Source organism: Bufo bufo, chromosome 2, assembly GCF_905171765.1.
Source record: "Bufo bufo chromosome 2, aBufBuf1.1, whole genome shotgun sequence".
In the NCBI taxonomy this organism is placed as follows: Eukaryota; Metazoa; Chordata; class Amphibia; order Anura; family Bufonidae; genus Bufo; species Bufo bufo.
In genome coordinates, this window is record NC_053390.1 from 216570936 (window position 1) to 216592222 (window position 21287).

General features: G+C 42.2%; 1 protein-coding gene across 6 annotated transcripts in view; it reads right to left on the reverse strand.

The window, feature by feature from the left end:
• The window catches only part of PITPNM2 (phosphatidylinositol transfer protein membrane associated 2), a 395602-nt gene that overhangs the window by 275692 nt on the left and 98623 nt on the right, over window positions 1-21287 (reverse strand). The window contains exon 1 of one of the 6 annotated variants that reach the window (XM_040416184.1): window positions 13235-13484. The exons of the other annotated variants lie outside the window; for them this stretch is intronic. The gene's annotated coding sequence lies outside the window, so the exon portion shown is untranslated. Of the gene's footprint in view, window positions 1-13234; window positions 13485-21287 lie in introns of those variants that run through there. 6 annotated transcript variants of the gene reach the window in all.

Consider the following 21287-nt stretch of genomic DNA (forward strand, 5'->3'; position numbering starts at 1 on the left):
TGTAATCGTCCAAAGAACACGGGGCAGGGATGGACGGGATGGACTGAGATGGAGTCTAATCTGTCCCTATTCCTGGCCCTGGGCTAAATAGCCCTGCCTAAGAACGGAATAGCCGCCCTGATAAGGACGATCCCGTGTTCTGGAACCTCCTTGTAGAACCTAAATAGACCCTGTAATCCTGATGGATCCCTACTGTCCGGTCTAATCTAGGCACACAAAACAAAAAAACAAGTATAGATAATCAATATATATTCAATATATGAGGCAACAGGCCAACCACACTCGTGGATGCTCAGTAGCGCTGGTGGAACGTTGCCAACAAAAAATATGTCATAAAGGATGCACAGGCAGCCAGATGGTATGGCTATCTGTGATCGCGCATCATCAAAATGGACGATATCGATGGGAAGCCCCTGTGCGCCTACCTACGCCAACCTGCTCCTGGGCTGGTGGGAGGACACCATTGTCTTTACAGAAGGGATGCAGAGATGGACCCGCCATATAATATCTTGGTCGAGGTTCATCGATGACATCCTGTTATTCTGGTCGGGTACCGCAGAAGACTTTGATGGGTTCATGAAGGACCTGAATGTTAATCACATCGGTCTGTTTTTTACCTATGAACTACAACCCAGAACAATAAATTTCCTCGATTTACAGATAAGTAAGAAGGAAGATAATACTCTAAATACCACTCTGTTCCGCAAATCTACCTCAACAAACAGTTTGTTGAGGTGGGAGAGCTTTCACCCGAAACCGCTCAAGAAAGGGATCCCTAAGGGACAGTTCCTGCGGATCCGCAGGAACTACTCCGATCCAATCGAGTTTGACAAACAAGCGAGTACTCTATTCCATCGATTTAAACAGAGGGGGTACTCAGAGAATTGTCTCTACGATGCCTGGAACCATGCAGGATCCCTCGATAGATCTACACTAATCCACTCTGTAGGGAGGAAGAAAGCATCAGATGAAGTGATCAGAATCATAGGCACATACGATACTGGAGCTAATCAAGTCCGTCAGATCATCGGACGATATTGGTCACTGATTAAGTCTGACCCTGACCTGACTGATCTCCTCCCGGAGCATCCCTCAATAACCTTTAGGCGGGGTCGCAGTATAGGGGATCAACTGGTACACAGCCATTTTGAACCAGTCCCCCCCCCCCTTGTACGTGGCTAGCGGATAGGAGAAATGGTACCTACAGATGCGGTAAATGTAAGGCTTGTTCCTTTATAACGGTGGGCCAATCCTTTACAAACACCGAACAGACCCACACATATATGACCCGAGGCTTTGCAAATTGCAATACGGTGGGCGTGGTCTATATGGCCCAATGTATATGCAGCTTAAGGTACATCGGCAAAACGTGTAGAGCCTTCAAAAAGCGGATCCTGGAACATATTGGCGATATCCGCCACAAGCGGGATAAGCCTCTGTCCAGGCATGTGGTTTTAAAACATGGAGGAGACCCAAAAGTGATAAACTTCTCCATGGTGGAAACAGTAAAACACTCCATCAGGGGAGGAGACATTGACACTATCCTGAGACAAAAAGAGTCAAAATGGATACATATGCTTAACACCATGTCACCTGCAGGACTGAATGATAATATTGATTACTCCTGCTTTCTTTAGCCAGCCATATACCATTTCAACATGGGGTCGACACATATATCTTGATCACTGTAATAATGTTAAGGGGAGGATATGTGGCCACCCCCATTACAGTGCCGTTGTGGTCCATCCCATATAAAACATCAATTTATATATATATATATATATATATACACACACCATTAACTCTATTCACCAAGATATAATAGAGTATTCACCTATAGCTTTATTTAGCCCGCGGTATCCATATCCCCTCCTACTGGTGCGTACATTATGTGTACCCTGTCCCCAGGGATCAATACCTTCCTGGATAGTATCCCTATCTTATCAATCTATACTAAACTGGCTTATGGTCCGCGCATATATACTGCGCTAATTGCCTTGTATTATCTAACTAGGGTCCATGCATCCATATGGGGTCCCTCTTTTTGAGGCATATCTGTGCTTTTTATACAAATTACCCGATTCTTGATGACCTTTGAACCTTGCATTATGGGTATCACACTGTGTCATCTTACATCTACCTATCACGTGATCGGAGGTAGAGGGCGTCATCATTAGGCGGCGCTCCGGCACGAGGACGCTATCCCAGTAACACCATGTGATCGGGCGCGGCCAGTGACGTCATCGGATGCCGGCCGATCTACATGGATTACCTATCCCAGGTTCGCTCCCACTAATGGGACACACCCCTTATAGGCGTGACGGCACAGGGGCGGTGCGCTGTGTCTAGCTTTCAGTAGGTAGGGGGACTGGCCATACCTACCAAGCATCACGGGCACGCCCATTTTGGGGCGTGATTTGGCCATATCTCCATGACTAACTACAGCATGGAAAAGGAGGGGCGGGACAAAGTCCGACCCCCTGCTTCATCTCTCTAAGGCGGGCTATTTAATCCAGGCAGGTTTTCCCTGCCTGGTGACCTCACACACAGGACCAGTGAGGCACCACTATCTGTGAGTTCCTTGGACAACTGGGGGCTGATTCCTCCCATTTACAAAAGGTTGGTTTCGGGCACTATTGGGCATCTAATATTGATCATTATTTATGTCTTAAACAGTGTTTATGCGGGCTATGACGGGAGTGACAGCGGATGTATGATCATCTTTACAGACAGCCTGGGCCATCCCTGGCCGCATTTGGACACGCAAGTAGCATCTTGTGACTTGTTGGCCATAACATCACACATGGCATTACACACTGTTGACTGTCTGTAGTATTCTGTCACTCTGACTACTGCTGTGATAATCACATACGCCTGGATATCTATGTGGACATATATCCACACAGGCAAATGATTGTTATAATCATAATCTGTTTCATGCGTATTCCATAGGCCCCTTGATGCGGTCCTGATGTTTTGATCACTCTAAGCTATTGGGTGATTGAACATAACGTGACCAGTGAATGATCTGGTTGAATGGTGTCATCATAAGGGAGGACCCTACCTAAGGTTTGGTTACCTCTCATTGATGCCAACAGCATTGTACTTTGATATATGTCCCCTGAGGAACCCAAAAATCAATCAGGGTGAAACGCGTTGGGACACTGGCACCTGATTGCACATTGATACATGTAGTGCTTCTGGTGCCGTACGTGTATATACATCTTAATTATGCACTGATACGTACAAATGTGAACGGCGACTCATGATGTGTTGACGCCGCACATTGATCCTGGTGTGTGGAGTCCATACAGTGATATCGTCCATTTTGATGATGCGCGATCACAGATAGCCATACCATCTGGCTGCCTGTGCATCCTTTATGACATATTTTTTGTTGGCAACGTTCCACCAGCGCTACTGAGCATCCACGAGTGTGGTTGGCCTGTTGCCTCATATATTGAATATATATTGATTATCTATACTTGTTTTTTTGTTTTGTGTGCCTAGATTAGACCGGACAGTAGGGATCCATCAGGATTACAGGGTCTATTTAGGTTCTACAAGGAGGTTCCAGAACACGGGATCGTCCTTATCAGGGCGGCTATTCCGTTCTTAGGCAGGGCTATTTAGCCCAGGGCCAGGAATAGGGACAGATTAGACTCCATCTCAGTCCATCCCGTCCATCCCTGCCCCGTGTTCTTTGGACGATTACAAGTATCATCTTTCATGTCATTAAGGATATATCTTCTTACTGTTCTATTCTATTTATGTTTGTGGGAGTTTTTGTTATGTTATTTTATGTCTAAATTAGATTAAAGGCTACGTTTTAAACAGGTCGTTCCCTGTGATTACATTTATTGGATTATATACCACCTGTGGTTATTATTCCCTCTGACGGGATATCGTCTTAGCTGTGACTAAAATGCAAGAGACAAGATATCTGGAGAATGAGGACAGGAGGTCGCAATCAGGGGCGTAGCGTGGGGGAAGCCAGGGGGTTAGTTGCCCCGGGCGCCAAATTGTAGGGGGCGCCCGGCAGAAGGCAGTAAAATGAGGTTGATGGAAGCATATGGCTTCCATCCCCTCCGTTCCGCCTGGCCTGAAGCTTTAAGAAGCAGCAGAGCGGCGCAGGAGTCCAGGAGATCGCGATTATATCACGAGACCTCCTGCGCAGAGTCTCACGAGATGACATGATGACGCGGCGCAGGAGGGCAGGGTGATGTGTTCCTGAACGCCTGCGCCGGGACGCCCAAGCAAAGACTACAGGAGGTGATGAAGTGAGGTGAGTTACCGTGAGTATTATATATTTTTTTTAATGTAAGTACTGGGGGCACTATGGAGGTGGGCAGAAGAGATACAAAGGAGGCCGGTATATTTAGAAAGAATGGGCACCATTTTATATTATACAGAGGAGCCATGATATATTATACAGGGGGCCATTATATATTATAGTTATACAGTGGGGCCATAATATATAATAATTATACAGGGGGCCATTATATATTATAATTATATATTATGGCCCCACTGTATAACTATAATATATAATGGCCCCCTTGTATAATTATTATATATTATGGCCCCACTGTATAACAATTATACAAGGGGGCCATTATATATTATAGTTATACAGAGGGGCCATAATAAATAATAATTATACAAAGGGGCCATTATATATTATACATAGGGGGCATTATATATTATAATTATACAGAGAGGCTATTAATAATCGGCCCTCTGTCTCTGTATAATTCTAATATATAATGGCCCCTGTATAATTATTATATATAATGGCCCCCCTGTATAATTATTATATATAATGGCCCCCCCTGTATAATTATTATATATTATGGCCCCACTGTATAACTAATTTATACAATGGGGCCATAATATATAATAATTATACAGGGGGCCATAATATTTAATAATTATACAGGGGGCCATTATATATAATAATTATACAGGGGGGCCATTATATATTAGAATTATACAGAGGGCCATTATTAATAGCCTCTCTGTATAATTATAATATATAATGGCCCCTTTGTATAATTATTATTTATTATGGCCCCTCTGTATAACTATAATATATAATGGCCCCCTGTATAATATATAATGGCCCCCTTGTATAATTATTATATATTATGGCCCCTCTGTATAACTATAATATATAATGTCCCCCTTGTATATTATATATAGTGACCCCTCTGTAATATTAGGATATATAATGGCCCCCTCTGTAGTAGTATTATTATTATATATAATGGCCCCTCTGTATAATTATTATATATACATAATGACCCCTCTGTAATATTAGGATATATAATGGACCCTCTGTATAATTACTATATATAATGACCCCCCCTGTATTATTATAATATATAATGGCCCCCTCTGTATTATTAGGATATATAATGGCCCATTATATATCCTAATATTACAGAGGGGCCATTATATATTAGACAGAGGGGGCCATTATATATAATAATAACTAATAATAATAATAAAACTCTGCATAGATGAGACGCGGCTGAAAGAAGGTGTCATGGCGGTCTTATCTCCGAATGAAGACGCTGAGGAAAGTCTACATCACAGGAGACGTCACTGGATGGATGAGGTATGTGGTGCTGTATTATACTGTATATTTTGAAGTGATGTATGTAATGTCCAAACACATATTTGTTTCACGGTAGGGTTGGGGGGTGGATTGAGAATTTGGCCCACCCTGCCGCATCCTGGCCCCAGACTTCAGGTCACACTGTGTGTGTTCTGAATTCTGGGGCCTTATACCCATCTACTACATCATCTGTACTTAGAGAGTTACCACCATGTTATCTGTGGTGTTACATAGGACTCCTACATTATCTGTAAAAGGGGCGTGGCCACAGGTTGGGGGGGGGCGCAATACATGGCTCGCCCTGGGTGCTGGCAACCCACGCTACGCCACTGGTAGCAATAATTTTAAAGAGATTCTCTCCAACCATGTTCTTTGTTTTTTTGTACAGGATACAACCATGCAGAGGAGCAGACAACAGTAAAGGCTTAAGCACAAGAACACATTTTTGGTCCGCATCCGATCCGCATTTTTTGTTGGTTGGATGCGGACACACTCAATTCAACAGGCCCACAAAAGAGGCGGATAGCACTGTCCGCATCAGTATGTCTGTTCCGCAGCCCCACAAAAAAATAGAACAAGTCCCATTCTTGTCTGTTTTACAGCCAAAGACAGGACTGTAATATTAGGGGCCAACCATTCTGTTCCGCAAAATGCGGGATGCACACGGCCGGTATCCGTGTTTTGTAGATCCGTAAATTGCGGACTGCAAAACAAACGGTCGTGTGCATGAGCCCTAACTTGGTGGATCCTTTAATTATCATTTTGTTCTCGTTCTGCAAATGATTTATGCTAAATACGTTTAAACTGAGGTCGATCTATGCTACATGCATAGTGCTGAAACAGAAATCCTAAATATAGCTTATTTTCTATGTTTTCAACAAAGTGGAACTGACCAGCCTTCAGTATGTCCAAGACATCCTACTGCCTTATTTGACTCAGTCAGGAGACGTGGTGTTCCAACATGATAACACTTGCCCACACAACATCTCCCCTGGCCAGCTCAATCGCTAGATTTCTCCTACATCGAGCATGTCTTGGACTAGATGGGATGATGAATCTCCCATGCACTGCAGCCAACAACCACATTGTGACTCCAAATTAAAGGGGCTTGGAATGACATACCACAGGAGGAGCATCTGTATGACCGTCTCCATGCCAGAGTGACAGCCTGTGTGGCAGCAAGGGGTGATGCCACCCAGTATTAAAAGGGTTTTCCAGGGCTTATACTAATGTCTAATCCTCTGGATAGGTCATCAGTATCTGATCGGTGGGGGTCTGACACCCAGGACCCCAGCAATCAGCTGTTTTAGAAGGCACCAGTGCACCTGTGAGCGCCGCAGCCTTCTTCCTGTTCACTAAGCACAGCGCTGTACATTGTATAGCGGCTGTGCTTGGCATCACGCTCAGCCCCATTCACTTCTTTGGCGCCAAGGCCGTGTGACCGATGAAATTGTCTAGGAAGAGCTGAGAGAAGCCCGCGGTGCTACTGCCTTCTCAAACAGCTGATTGGCAGTGGTCTTGGGTGTCAGACCCACACCGATCACCTACTGATGACCTATCCTTAGGATACGCCATCAGTATTAAAGTCTTGGAAAACTTCTTTAATGTGATCTTGCCTCAACATACATCCTGCTGCAGAACCCAAAATAAAGGGTGCCCCACCTTGGTTGTGTGATCATTGACCAAGCACCAGTAGCAGGTTATACTTTGTCAATCTCAGCTCAATCACATTAACTATTTCAGCTATATATTTTGCATACAAGCAATTGATTTACAAAAATGGCAGCACATAAATGCATCCTGAGCAGATAACTGCAAGAACTTTACAAAATAAATGCAAATAGCAAAGTTAAATTTTCTGGGGCTAGAGTATTATTTGCATGTGCATGTCTTAAAGCTGTTAGGCCTCTTTCACACGGCCGTTTTTTTTTTTCCGTTTTGCGGGCCGTTTTTTGCGGTCCGTATACGGTCCGTATACGGAACCATTGATTTCAATGGTTCCGCAAAAAAAACGGAATGTACTCCGTATGCATTCCGTTTCCGTATTTCCGTTCCGTTTTAACATAGAACATGTCCTATATTTGGCCGCAAATCACGTTCCGTGGCTCTATTAAAGTCTATGGGTCCGCAAAAAAACGGAATGCATACGGAAGTGCATCCGTATGTCTTCCGTATCCGTTCCGTTTTTTGCGGATCCATCTATTGAAAATGTTATGCCCAGCCCAATTTTTTCTATGAAATTACTTTATACTGTATTTGCCATACGGAAAAACGGAACGGAAAAACGAAACGGAAACACAACGGAAACAAAAAACGGAACAACGGATCTGTTTAAAACGGACCGCAAAACACTGAAAAAGACATACTGTCGTGTGAAAGAGGCCTTAATCTGTGTTGCTGCGCATCTCTGGATAGATTCAGTCTTTGCCCTTCATAAAGCTGACAACATAGTTCCTTCTTTCTCCCCCTGCAGAAGGAGTCTTCTCAGCTGTAGGCCTATTGCACACGACCGTATGGCTTTTTCAGTGTTTTGCGATCCTTTTTTCACGGATCCGTTGTTCCGTTTTTTGTTTCCGTTGTGTTTCCGTTTCTGTTCCGTTTTTCCGTTCCGTTTTTCCGTATGGCATATACAGTATACAGTAATTACATAGATAAAATTGGGCTGGGCATAACATTTTCAATAGATGGTTCAGCAAAAAACGGAACGGAAACGGAAGACATACGGATGCATTTCCGTATGTGTTCCGTTTTTTTGCGGACCCATTGACTTGAATGGAGCCACGGACTGTGATTTGCGGGCAATAATAGGACATGTTCTATGTTAAAACGGAACGGAAAAACGGAAATACGGAAACGGAATGCATACGGAGTACATTCCGTTTTTTTTGCGGACCCATTGAAATGAATGGTTCCGTATACGGACCGTATACGGAACGCAAAAAACGTCCAGTAAACGGGAAAAAAAACCGTCCGTGTGCAATAGGCCATACTGCCATGTTACTGAAGGCTCTTTGTATATTTGTATAAGGCGCTATGCAGAGACCTGGCTGTGGGGAGTGTGAGGCCTCATGCACACGTCCGTGTGCATTCCTTATTTTGCAACAGAGCAGCTGACCCCCGATAGAACAGTACTATCATTGTCCGTAATGTGGACAATAATAGGACATGTTCTATTATTTTGCAGAACGGAAATACAGACATATGGAAACAGAATGCCACGGAGTAACTTCCGGTTTTTTTTGCGGACCCATTGAAATCAATGGTTCCTTATACAGTCCGCAAAAAAAAAAAAAAAACGGACACGGAAATAATATACATTCGTGTTCATGAGCCCTGACTAGCCATGTGTGTCCACCAGCACTCAGCTCATTGGATGAATGTGCACATTGCTATAGATTGTGAACACCAGGTGGCACCATACTATGAAAGTAAATGTCAGAATAAAAATGGCATATGATATAATGAAGGGACAACATACTAAATTTGATTACCAAAGTTTAGTAATTCATTTATTTATTTTTTGCCGCCAAAGATGTTACCTTTTCTCGGTTTTGTTGTCATGTACAGTTTTGCAACAGTAACAGGAATTTTTTTTATCTAATGGCAAACTAACAGAATGGTAGTTCGTTGTCGATGAATTTGGCTCGCCCAATGTGACGATTGCTCTGATGTCCTAGTTCCTAATACATGGAACACCAACACATTTTTTTATGGAAATGCCATAGCTTCCCCTAAATTCTCATATAAAACGTCAGATGATATATAAAAAAAAACACCCCTGCTATTTAGAAGAAATAAATAAGTTAATTTAAAGGGGTTGTCTAACTTCAGCAAATGGCATTATGTAGAGAAGGTTAATACAAGGCACTTACTAATGTATTGTGATTGTTCATATTGCTTCCTTTGCTAACTAGATTCATCACATTATACACTTGCTCGTATCCATCCTACAATCCAGCAACTGTAGGCTATGCGCACAGCCACCGCTGATGGATTGCAGGGTGGTCGTAACGATGGAAACAAGCAGGGTATAATGTGATGGAAAAATGAATCCAGCCAGCAAAGGAAGCAATATGGATAATCACAATACATTAGTAAGTGCCTTGTACTAACTTTCTCTACATGATAAATGCCAGTTCAGTTGCTGAAGTGAGACAAATATAAAAACATTTAATCTGTCTGGATCTAATTCACAAAATGTATTGAACATGCAAGTACTTCTAATCCCCATCACTAACATGGTATATTTTGCAGTCATTTGCCTTTTTCTACTCAGTGCCTAGGACATGCAAATAAAAATGGAAATTAGAGGGTCATTGTGGGGCACAATGTAAATGCTGCCTTATGTTTGCCAACACCAAATTAGGTTATGTTTGCCCTTTGCAGTAATCTTCTGGCTACTAAACCTGTAAGAATCTGTTTCAAGAACACAATTGTTTGGGAGCACAAAATGTAGGACTATTTACTTAAAGCACTCCCCAAAACTTGCATATGGACTCCTTCGGACAGCTAAACAGGAACACTCGTGAAAACATACGGTCAGGACCCGAGCGGAAGAGGCCGCAGTCAGTGTGGCGGAGACAGTGGCATTGGTGGTGCAACAGATGGGTAAGTACTGGCCAAACTATCTTTCTTACACAAGACAGAAGATGCCAGGATGTTATTAAAAGCCCGGACAACCCCTTTAATTAAAGGGAGTCTTTCACGCAGATTCACCCTATTAACCTAATAACAGTGTTATGTCCACGGCATCCCCCCTATTAAAACGGTGCTTATCGTTTGTTCCTTGCTAGCATCGTTGCGGAGAAAAACACTTTTAATCCGCATGCAAATGAGTATGTGAAGGTGCCCTGGGGCGGCGTTAAAACGGCCGGTGCCCAGGCCCCTGGGTCATTTTCATACGAAGGCACTCCCCCTCCGGGATTACGGACGGGAGGAGGGAGGTTAGAGCAGAGACTAAGGGCGGGCAGACGCGGCGGAGGGGGGAGTGCCTTCTTATGAAAATGAACCAGGGGCCTGGGCACCGGCCGTTGTAACGCTGCCCCTGGGCACCTTCACAGACTCATTTGCATGCGGATTAAAAGTGTTTTTCTCCACAACGATGCTAGCAAGGAACAAACGATAAGCACCGTTTTAATAGGGGGGATGCCGTGGACATAACACTGTTATTAGGTTAATAGGGTGAATCTGCGTGAAAGACTCCCTTTAAGCTCCTAAAATGTTGTTTTTTAGATTACTGTACAGTATTGTGGGTCTTATATGTGAAAATAACAATAAGTGGCAAAAAAGTGATAAGGTAGGAGAGTTTATCTCGTGGAGCTGTCTGAGGACAGTGCATCAGTATTTTATGTTTTATGATATCCGCATGTCCACTGATATTTGGAACAACATGGCTTTCCAAACATACTGCAGATTTGAGAGTAGGCTACCAGTGAAGGGAGCTAAACAGATTTAAAAAATGATCCATCAGAGTTTATTTGCATAACATGCTTGTGTTTTTGTGAGGCTGCCTTAAAACTAATGCAAAACATACAAGACTTGACAGGTTTGACAAGTATAAATGCAAATAACCAAAGAAAGCGCATACACTGTGCCCTAATGTTTTGTTTTAGATTTAGCAAAGAATAGAAAATTATTTTTATGCCATTTTTAATGGTTTACTTTTTGTTCTAGAAACAAAGCACGTTTCAGGTCCATTGTTCAAGAATAGAAAACTGACAGATTCTAACAGAAGGCTGCATTGTTTCTTCACGTGGGTACACCACAGGTGAAGGGGCTTTTAGTTTTCCTTCCAAGTCCTTTAAATTGATGCAAACTATTGGATAGGCACGTGACCTGGAGATTTTAGATACACATATAAAGACTGAGGCTAAGGCCTCATGCACACGACCGTTGTGTGCATCTGCGTTCCGTAATTTTTCACAGTTTAGCGGAGGTCCCATTCATTTCTATGGAGCTGTGAAAAAAAACTGATAGTTCTCAGTTTTTTATCACGGACCATAACGCAATTCTATGATGGAATGCATAACGGAATGCCTTTAGAGGCATTCCGTTATAATAGAAGTCTATGGGCTGCAAAACGGATCCGTTCCGTTTCCGTTACGCAGGGGAGTCCTCTAAAGGCATTCTGTTATGCATTTTGTCATAGAATTGCGTTATGGTCCGTGGTAACAGAATCCATAACGCAATTCTGCTTTTACCACAAAACGAAGCGAGAACAAATTTCATAACATGAAATTTGCTCATCTCTAATCTTGACCAATTTCTGACATGTTGCAGAAAAGCCTCTGTTTTTTTTCTAGTGCACTCTAAATTAAGAGATCCCTCGTTACAAATTATCTTCTGGTATGCTGCTTTGATACTTATTTTCCCATTCAATTGCCTGGAACTGCTAAACATGGTAACACTGAATAAAAAAATAAAAAAGTCATGTTAGTGGAACACCAAACTGGAACGCTAAATGTAATATACAGATATACGCAACCTAATTTCATAAAATCATATTATAGTTTATGCTTTATACAAAGCCATTATAGGGCACTCATACCTGCGTATGTCTCTGATTTTATATGGTGGTATATATGGAGGTATATGGGGCATACAAATTTTTTTTTTAAAAATCACAGGTTGTGTAGAGGCTGACTAAGTTTTCTTCTATGGGATTACAGAAACCAAAGATCCTCAATGCTAAAATCATCACCACCCCAGAAGACGATGATGACAAACCTTTCTAACTCTTCAACCAGGGCAACACAATTGGTTATTTTTTTTTTATAATCAGAGGTGGCAGTTTCTTGGAAGATACAATGAAGGCACATAACACAGATGTATTCACATGCGACATGTGAACACACACTAATATGCCTGCTTGGCATCCAGATTATTACAGAGCCCCGTGGTCAATGCTGTATACAGTATTTTGGTTTTAAATACAAGACATCAGCATGCACCCCCCCCCCCCCCCCCCCCTCCCATTAGTGAAGTAATTTGATAAGACACAAGAAGATCAATGGATTCCATAGAACAGGAAGGCAACACTGTTCTGGAAAAGTAGGCCCCCATTAAGTAATTAAACAGCAAAATTAGACTAAATCAATAAGTATCACAGGAAAATACAGAAAATGGAATCGTAATTGAGAGGCATGTTGTCCAGATCAATACATGGGCTGAAAGATAACATGACATTCAGATGCAAGATCACAAGTATGGGTTAACAAAAAAAAAAAAAGCAACGAGATCTGTCCTTTATGTGCTCGCTGTGCTTTACCCTGAAGCTGGTACACAGGCCTGGAGCTCATTGCTCTGGTAGCACAGAAGGTTTCAGTTTGCAGTTTCAGAGCAATGAAGCACATATAACTTCATAATTATTCATTGCAATGGCTACACTGGCCTGGGGAGATTATAAATATATTTGGATCCTGGGTAGCTGCGAGCAAAGGGTTCGCATCCCCTATAAATAAGCCAAGAAGAAAAAAAATAACATATTGATGCATATATGAACATAGAAACTAAAATTCCACATTTCCAAGCCATCCATGACTGCACACAAATTAACATACTGGGGCTATTAATTTAACACCAAGCACACGTAATCTTAGGTTACCAATGCATTACCTTGTGTCTGCCAGGCTAATGCACCTGATGGAGTGCACCCACTCCTCTGCTGCAGGCTTCCCCGTCATCTCTTGTCATTCTAGCCTTTGCTGCCCATCAGGCGTGAGGAGCATAACGAACCATGCATGCCACTGAGGAGGCAAGAGCCATGTTCAAAAATAGAGAAGGAAGGAAGGGGGGAAAAACGGATTCTCTTCTCTCCTGAAAACCATAGAGCTAAGTTGCCATGGAGAAAAGAGATGAGGCTGAAGAAGACGGGGGGATATGGCAGAGATACACAGCAGCCATCAGACATATCCTGCACTGTGATGCAAATGTAGAGCTTGTGGACACAGTGACTAATAGCAGATGGACGCAGATGAATGCTGCTTCTTAACCCCTCTGCTGAACAGAAGAGGCCGAGAAAACATTGCACCAAAAAGGGAACACCTTCTGCACGAGAACAGCAAGTGGAATATGCAGTACAGCATGTACACAAAGATCCTTTACAGATCGCATGCACAAACTAATCATACAAGCATGGCACCTATGGGAGAGCATTTTAAGACTGTCCTGATCCACATGTAAACTAAACTCTCATATCGCAGCATGTAATATTTATATTGGGATAGATCCTCGAAGAACATATTTGTCCTCGTTCCAGAAAAGTAACTGGCTTCATAAATTAGTCACACTGACTTTTATTTTTTAATATACAGTATAGGACTAGCTGCTATATCTAGTTACAACAATGGCATCCAATCTGCCCCATCCAATATCTAATATTGATACTAGGTAGGAAGTTCTAGCATGAAATATGCAGTGTCGGACAGGGGTTCCTTGGGCCCACTAGAGGAACCTATTCTCGGGGCCCAACCCTTATATCATCAATAATAAGTATAATTGATTGAAAAGCTAACACAGATCCTAGTAGCCAGTGATTGGTTCCAAAGGTAGATCCAAATTTTGGGTTCATAGACTGGGTGCACCGGAGGATCCTCCTTTAACAATCTTCATTAATCTTGCAAGTATGCAGTTCAGTCCCATATTAATAGTTTACTAAAATAAGGATGGAATAAAATGGTAAAGTTACCACAAAAAGCCTCATACAAAGCTGGAGATCGCTTAGGGTACCTGCACACGTTGCGGATTACGCACTGTTTCTCCGTGCTGATATTTCTGTGGGGAAAAACGCAGAGTACAGTACCAGCAAAAGTGTATGTGATTAGGAGATTTACAGTACCTCAGGTTAAAAATTATGGGGGAGATTTATCAAACTTGTGTAAAGAAGAACTTGCTTAGTTGCCCATAGCAACCAATCGGATTCCACCTTTCATTTCCCAAAGCAGCTGTGAAAAATGAAAGATGGAATCTGATTGGTTTCGATGGGCAACTAAGAAAGTTCTTCTTTACACCAGTTTGATAAATCTCCTCCTATTTTTCTAATTGGCCTTAATTAAAGATTTAGAAAAGTTTGTTTTCTACAGCCAGCAGCCACTTTCACTGGATCTGTAGTCTGTTGCTTCCCCTTCTTATTGAATTCTGTCAGAGAGGTGCTCTAAGCGCTCAATCTGTAGCCCTAATCTCTAGTTACCCGACAGGTCATAAATAGTCATTTAAAGGAATTTTTTCAGAGATAATTAACCCCTACTATATCATAAAAAAAAATATCATATTCCCACACATACTCAAGTGCCATTCCCTGCAAATGCAGGAATGTTACTATGGATTTGGTTCCTCACCACTGCAGTCAATCACTGTCCTCAGCAGTAGACTGTTAGGGGCACTGATAGGCTGCAGCGGTCATGTGCTGTATCCAGGCACGTTCCAACTGTTGATTGAAAACAAACAGCAGCGGAAGCATCAGTAAAGCGTCACAGAGAACAATGCTGGAATACAGGGTGAGAATACTGTGGTTTTTTTAAGACATCACCGGGTTGTCCAAGATTTTTTATTATCTTGGACGACTTCTTAAGCTTAATTCAGGCTACCAATCAAGCTTTAATGCAGCTCTCTGAAGGGTTTCACTGAGGAGAAGCAACAGAATGCAGATGCAGTGAAACTGAAAGCTGTAGACGATAAACTGTTCAAAATCTTTAATAAACCAACTGTAAAAAATTATTTTTAGCCCAAGATAAGTAGAATGCAATAATAATAAATTCCCCCAAAGGTGTCCGTAGTCTTTGAGCTACCCCTCCTATCCCCCGCACTTTTTTTTATTTTACTAAGGCCGTTTTTTTTTATTTTAAGGGCCGTTTTTTGTGCTCCATATACGGTCCGTATACGGAACCATTCATTTCAATGCTTCCGCAAAAAAAACGGAATGTGTTCCGTATGCATTCCGTTTCCGTATTTCTGTTTTTCCGTTCCGTTGAAAGATAGAGCTTGTCCTATATTTGGCCGTAAATCACGGGTCGTGGCTCCATTCAAGTCAATGGGTCCGCAAAAAAAAACGGAACACATACGGAAATGCATCCGTATGTCTTCCGTTTCCGTTCCGTTTTTTCTGAACCATCTATTGAAAATGTTATGGCCAGCCCAATTTTTTCTATGTAATTACTGTATTCTGTACATGGCATACGGAAAAACGGAACGGAAAAACGGAAAGGAAACGGAAACACAGCGGAACTCAAAAACGGAACAACGGATCCGTGAAAAACGGACCGCAAAAAACTATAATAGCCATACGTTCGTGTGAACTAGGCCTAAAACTGAGAATATTATGGATTATTACAAATTATATAAAAAAGCAAAACAGATTGTACACAGATTTGACAGCTTCTCTCATTTGCAGAATACACAGTTTGAATTCTGTTGCAACAAGCCATTTTTACTCTATATGTACTATAGTATCTTAGTATTGATAGTCATTCTATAGCCATGTATTTAGGCACAGTGCTAAAAATGTCTCTTTTTTTATGGTTATTATTAGGGATGAGCGAATTGTGGTATTTACTGAATTGCGCTATGGATTCAGTTACCACGGACCATAACGCAATTTAATGATGAAATGCCTTTAGAGGCATTCCGTTATTCATTCTGTCATAATAGAAGTCTATGGCCTGCATATCGGATCTGTCCGGTTTACGTTATGCAGGAGACAACTCCAGCATAACGTAAACCGGACGGATCCATTTTGCAGTCCATAAACTTCTATTATGACGGAATGAATAACAGAATGCCTCTAAAGGCATTCTGTTATGCATTCCGTCATAGAATTGCATTATGGTCCATGGTAACTGAATCCATAACGCAATTCAGTAAATACCTCAACACGAACCCGCACACGAACTTCAAAATATGAAATTCACTCATCCCTATTTATTATGTTTTTTTTTTGTTCTAAATATTTCTAAACATTGTGACACAGTGAGAGGTTTTGTCTGGGAAAACAGATATTTTCCTCCCAGCATGTGCTGCTGGGATGATTTACAGCCAGGTGAGGTCAAATACCAGACTTTAAATGCCGGTCTGGGTTTTGGAAGCACCTGGCTGTCCTTAAATAGGCAGCTGGGCTCAGAAGCCTGGTCTCTGTGTTGGGATCTGGGAGCCTTGTGTCTGGATGAAGGCTTGCTACCTGTTTGGCGTGAAAACAGGTTGGTGCTGCTATGGTCAAGGACTCTTTGAGGCAGAATTGCCGCACGGTGTGAATTACCACCAACACCGCAAGGTGACTTTTTGTTTGATTATGACTGCTTGTTTTGTCACTTGCCTAAAGTGTGAATAAAACACTGAACTCTTTGATGCAAAGAACTTGTTGTTGCCTCTATACTGTATCCGCTAAACCCCACAACATATAGAAAATAAGCTTCTGTAAAAGCAATATGATAATTTTTTTTCTATATTATCACTCTAGACATGCCCTACTCTACATTCCAGTGCACATAATATAGGAGGATTCAAGCTCAGTTTAAAGGGGTTGTCTCATCATGGACAATGGGGGCATATCGCTAGGATATGCCCCCATGGTCTTATAGGTGCGGGTCCCAAAGCTGGGACCCACACCTATATCGAGAACGGAGCCCTGCAAGGTGGTGGCTGGAGGACTCCAGTCCAGCCACCACCAAGCCGACTCCCCATAGAAGTGAATGGGAGCGTACCGCGCATGTGCGGCCCCCGCTCCCATTCATTTCTATGGGGCTGACGGAAATAGCCGAGACAGCACACTGCTATTTTCGCCGGCCCCATAGAAAATGAATGGAATGCGCAGTGCGCCCTCCTTCACTTGCGGGGCCCCGTTCTCGATATAGGTGCGGGTCCCAGCGGTGGGATCCGCACTTATAAGACAATGGGGGCATATCCTAGCGATATGCCCCCATTGTCCATGAGGAGACAACCCCTTTAAGGCAATGGTTAATTGGTCATGCTACACTTCACTAAAAGTTTTTTTTGTCTTAAAGAATTTAGGTCTCCAAACTGCTACCAACCTGTAATCCATTCTGGTGACAGGTTTAATCTTCTTTAATATGTCTGTTTCTGCATGGAGAATAAAAACTTGGATGGACAGATGCATTCTGGTGCCAGTAAGGAGTCACAGAGTAGAGTTGCTCCCAAGGTGTCATGTCTGATAGACATGGCCTCACCTTCAAAGTTTTCCATTTAGCAGAAACAGACAGAACAAAGAAGATTATCACTGAAAACCTGTCACCATAATAGTTAACAGGTTGATGGTGGTTTGAAGAGAGCTAAATCCTAGTTCCCTTCAAGAAGTTATTACACAATAGCAATATGAGGTAATGTGTAGATCATCTGACTGATCCAGTGCCACGTGAATAAAAAAAAAAAAACTGTAGTAGTATAGTAAGACAATAGCATTTTTCAGTATTCTCACAGTCTTCATTGTTACTGCTATTTTATGAGCTTCATGATCAGCAGCAATTTTGAGACCTTCTTCTTCTGTATACAAGTATTTAGCATTTTTATGCTTATTCACACTGCCCCGCCAATACTACATTTCCCAATATCCTCTTGTCATGCAGATCACCCTCGCATGAGGTTTGTAGGCTGTGGGTCACCAAGGCACAAGGTGACGTTTGGTTGCTACAAAAACAACAGGAAAACTCTTGCATCAACCATTATACTCAGCTGACCAGAGGCCCTCCTAATTCAATTACACTTGAAAAGCTATACACCCGTGTTCCAAATAACAGATATAACTGTAGAGCTAAGGCCAGAGAACCTATTAAGTACTTTGCTCAGGCTGCCATCTCCTGACTCATACGCAAGTTCTGACCACAGACCGACATTGCAGAATGCTGTTTAATGAGAACATACAGTTTACAACAGCCCATAAAAAGGAAGGGACGTAGCCACTTGCCTGAAGACACTTTAATTTATTTCTGGCCTAAAAACATGCGATACAACTAGACAAGCAGCATCTGGTGAAACTGGTTAAGAAACAACCTTTTAGTCAACAACTTTACAATGTAATGAGTCTATGCACTGTACTTAGATGGTAAAGGTCAGATTCATGCTGGTTAAGTAATCCACAACCATCAGAAGCATCCTTTTGACAGCAGAAAGGCATGGTCTGTAGATGGTAAGATGTGTGGTCAATATTGGCCATTTCAAAATAGATTCCAGTTTTTGGCTGAATTAGTGAGTAGCGATGCTCAGAGATATCATGTGTAGGCATCGCCGATTCATTTAAAGGGGTTGTCCGGGTTCAGAGCTGAACCCGGACATACCCCCATTTTCACCCAGGCAACCCCCTGACTTGAGCATCGGAGCAGTTCATGCACCGATGCTCTCCTTTGCCCTGCACTAAATCGTGCAGGGCAAAGGCATTTTTAGGAGTTCCGGTGACGTACCGGGGCTCTCCATGGGGCTGCCAGGAAGCCCGGTGATGTCACAGGCACTGATGGGCGGGCTTAAGCGCTGCCCTAGCCAGTAAAACGGTTATGGCAGCGCTAAAGCCCGCCCATCAGAGCTGGTGATGTCACCGAACACACTGCTGGGCGGAAGTTTCCACCCAGCAGTGTGTTATGATAAACAAAAGAGCCCATGCCCTGCGCGATTTAGAGCAGGGCAAGGAAGCGCATCAGAGCATGAGATACTCCGATGCTAGCCTCAGGGATGCTGCTGGGGTGAAAATAAGGGTATGTCCGGGTTCAGCTCTAAACCCAGACAACCCCTTTAAGAGCAGGAAACACCAAGGTTCCTTTAAAACAATAGGGAATGGGTAAGAAAAGACCCTGTCTCTCCAATCTCTTCTTCCTACGCACTTAAGCTTGACTACAAGCAGCTCTGTGATATTTATATTGCAGCTGGTAAGTTCAGGCAGCTATCGTACCTCTGGGTTCGAATGGGCAGACTGTGACAAAAGCAGTGGCACAGCATACACTTTGCTACTATTTATCTCCAACATGTGCCTTTTAATTTTAGTCTTTAAGTGCATTTTACCACCTGGGTGTGCTACATACATAGCAACTGCTAGGGTGCAACATGCAGGAATATACTCACCAACAGAATGATTCTAAGCTAGACAGACATTCATCTCATTGTAAAAATGCCTTTACTTATCATACAGCATAAAGGATGTTTAAAGGGGTTGTCTGGTTTAATACTGATGGTCTATCCCCAAAATAGGTCATCAATATCAGATTGGTGGGGGATCCAACTCCTGGCCGCCCTGCCGATCCGCTGTTTGAGGAGGCCACGGCGCTCCTGTGAGGAGTTTACAAACACAGCATAGTCCATTGGATAGAGGCTGTACCAGGAATAGAAGCTTAGCCCCATACACTTGAATGGGACTGAGCTGCATTTAGGCCATGAATGTGACCTCAAAGCCTAGGAAGAGGCTGCAGAGCGCACTTGAGCGTTGCAGTCTCTTCAAACAGCTGATCAGCAAGGATGCCAGGAGTTTTATCCCCACCTATCTAGCCTGTGGATAGGCCATAAATATCAACATTTCTGACAATCCCTTTAAGAGTACATAAAATTGCTATTAACTATGTAACTATATAGTAAGTGATAATAGGGAAGCATTTCTAACAACAGACGAACCACGGACTACACAGGAAGATATGATGCGATAGTAGAGCATTTTTCTTTCTCTCATTTCACTCATTTATTGAAAGCATGATTAATATTCCCATAAGCCTCATGCACACAACCGTTTTTCGGGTCCGCATCTGAGCCACAGTTTTTGCGGCTCGGGTGCGGACCCATTCACTTCAATAGGGCCGCAAAAGATGCGGACAGCACTCCGTGTGCTGTCCGTATCCGTTGCTCCGTTCCGAGGCCCCGCAAAAAAAAATATAGCATGTCCTATTTTTGTCTGTTTTGCGGACAAAAATAGGCATTTTTACAATGGGCCGCCCGTTCCGTTCCGCAAATTGCAGAAGGCACACGGGCAGCTTCCATTTTTTGCGGACCGCAAAAAACGGAACGGTCGTGTGCATGAGGCCTAAATACTAGTTCCCAATAAATGTCCAGAAAATCAGGATTTTTTTCACTTTCGCATTGTTGCATTGAGACAGCCATAACTTCTTTTTTTTTTCACTCATTTTTTAGTGACACCACTATTTTTTGGGGGGGAGGGGGGCAAGGCAAATAAATTGAAAAAATTCTGCTATTGTTTTTTGCTCTTTCAATTTACGGACGTTCACATTGTGGTATAACTAGCACGTTAATTTTATTGACAATTATAGCAATGCCCAAAAAAATTTGTTTTATTTACTTTTTTAAATACTTTTGCACAATAATAGCACGTCCCAAGTGCAAAAGAGTACTTCTTTTATATGTTTTTCGCAGGATGTCTAAAATGAAATGTAATCTTTGTGACATATATGTGGTCTTTTTAACAATTGTTACAAAATAAAAACAAAATAAAAAATAAATCCTTAATTTTAACTTTTTTTAAAAACAAACTTTATTAAATAAATATATATATATATATATATATATATATATACAGGGAGTGCAGAATTATTAGGCAAGTTGTATTTTTGAGGATTAATTTTATTATTGAACAACAACCATGTTCTCAATGAACCCAAAAAACTCATTAATATCAAAGCTGAATATTTTTGGAAGTAGTTTTTAGTTTGTTTTTAGTTTTAGCTATTTTAGG